Below are 2538 nucleotides of genomic sequence, written 5' to 3'. Positions count from 1 at the left end.
ATGTTTTTTTTCATGTTGTTGAGTGTCCTTATAATCATTACACTAACTATCTAATAAGTTGTTTGCCTCCATTTAATCTAGTTCTCCTTATGGAGAATTCTCTTGTTCCTTCTTTTATTTATTTTTTAAGGCTTTATTTATTTATTTTTAGAGAGAGAGAAAAGGAGGGAGAAAGAGTGGGAGAGGAACATCAGTGTTTGGTCACCTCTCACGTGGTCCCCACTGGGGACTTGGCCCACAACCCAGGCATGTACCCTGACTGGGAATCAAACTGGCAACTTTCTTGGTTTGCAGCCCATGCTCAATCCACTGAGCTACACCAGCCAGGGCTTTCTTGTTCTTTCACTTGGTGTCTGTTTCTTTGTCTTCTCATTACGGCTGTTTCTTTGTATTTTCTGCATTAGTAGTTAAACTAATGAGTGATATAGCCTTAAGCTGTAATCAGCAGGCCAGCTTAAGCACCACTGGGTAGGACAGAGTAATTTCTGAAGGCAGAGCTATTTCTTCTCTTCAGGCTGATGCCACTTGGGAGGAGTGCTCTGCCTGAGAAAGATGGATTCTGCAATATGCAGAATGTCTCAGCACAGGCATCCTGGTAGCTGTTCTTTCAGTTTTCTCCCTAGAGTCACCAACCTTAGTCTCTCCTCAAGTATCTCTAGTCCACTCTGCCTTCCCTCTGCCAGAGACCAGGGTAAGTGGCTGCAAACAAAATTTTTTGTGTTGGGTCTTTAAGAGGCTCTCTGCCTGCCCAGCCATCTCCTCCTGGCAGACAGAACCCCTGCTGCTTTTTACAGCTGAATGTTATCTGGGTTTCTTTCTGGCTCTGGTGCTGCATTCTGGGGATCCCAGCTTGTGATTTAGACCCCACACTTCTCAGTGGGGAACTCCAGCCACTGAAATATCACTCTGGAACTTTAGCTGCCACCTGTGGGAACCCAGCCAGCCTTCTTGCGCTCCTCTGCACTCCCTATCAGTCTCATTGTGGTAAAGTGGTTTCTTCTCTCCATCCATGGTTATAAGGCTTCTCTCCAGCTGGCATTCAGTTAGTTACTCAGAATAATTTCTCTGCAATTTAGTTGTACTTCCATATTGGTCCTGGGAGGAGGTTAGTGTAGCTTCCACTTTCTCCTCCACCATTTTGAATTATACAAAGCTATTTTAAAAGAAAACCTATGGTGAGCTTTCTATTTGTGGTAGACATGGAGATATACTGGGTTGTCCAAAAAGTTCGCTTGTTTTTTTTCCAAAAGGAGGTTCTAGTAGCACTTAGTTAGTGTCTTTAACTTCATTCAAAACAATTTCATTAGATTGTATTGTGACAGCTGTTATATCAGCCTGTATATTTTTTAAACTTGTAAAAATTGGTGAATTTTTGTGTAGCCAGTTTAATATTGAAGATGGAAGAAAGTAAGCAACATTTTCACCATATTGTGCTTTATTAGTTCAAGAAAGGTAAAAACGTAGCTGAACCCCAAAAATAGATTTGTGTAGTGTATGGAGAAGGTGCTGTGACCGATCAAACATGTCGAAAGTGGTTTGTGAAGTTTTATCTTAGAGATTTCTCACTGGATAATGCTCCAGTGACCAATTGAAGTTGATAGTGATCAAATCAAGACATTAATTGAGAACAATCAACATTATACCATGCAGGAGATAGCCAACATACTCAATACATCCAAATCAATGAAGTAATCGGTGTAAATTAAAAGTTTACCTTTTATTTCATGGAGAAAAAACACATGGATATTTTGGCCAACCCAATATTATTCAGGATCCCCCTTCAAGGATGGACCCGCTGCCCAACTGTGAGGAGCATAGTCAGCAGATAGCTTACAGCTGTCAGCTCCTGCAGGGTCAGCCTCAGCTTCAGAAGGTTGCCTTGACCAATGTGAGATCATAGAAAATATATGTAATGGTCTCTGTAACCAGTTCCTGGCATAGAGCTCCTAAAATCCTTATAATTTCCTAAGTTATAAGAATACTAGGAGCATCTCTTGCTCTAATATTTTTTCTTTGACTGTCCTGACACAAGGCTCCTAAATCACTTGTCAATTCTTAAGTGATAAGAGCACTAGAAACATCTTTTGTTCTAAAGAGGTGGTTGCTGCATTGGCCATGGTCACTAGAAAGACCAAGCCATGATTAGAAGCTTTGAATTTCCAGCCACATTCCCCCACCCCATGCAAACACACACTTCTCCAGAGGGGAGAGAGGGGCTGGAACCAATTAATAATTGATCATGCCTACATGAGGAAGCCTCCATAAAAATCCCAATAGTGTGGGGTTCAGAGAGCTTCCAGGTAGATGAACACATCCATCTACCAGGAGGGTTTTGCACCCCAGCTCCATGAGGACAGAAGCTCCTTTACTTGGGATTCTCCAAGACTTCATCTATGTATCCCTTCATCTGGCTGTTCACCTGCATCTTTTATCATATCCTTTAATAAACTGTTAAACATAAGTGTTTTCCTGAATTCTGTGAGCTACTCTCACAAATTAATTGAAACTGAGAAGGGGGTTGTGGGAACCCCTGATTGT

This window comes from Phyllostomus hastatus, unplaced genomic scaffold, assembly GCF_019186645.2.
Source record: "Phyllostomus hastatus isolate PE091 unplaced genomic scaffold, TTU_PhHast_1.1 phas_contig_86, whole genome shotgun sequence".
Taxonomy (NCBI): domain Eukaryota; kingdom Metazoa; phylum Chordata; class Mammalia; order Chiroptera; family Phyllostomidae; genus Phyllostomus; species Phyllostomus hastatus.
This window is presented reverse-complemented; position numbering follows the sequence as displayed.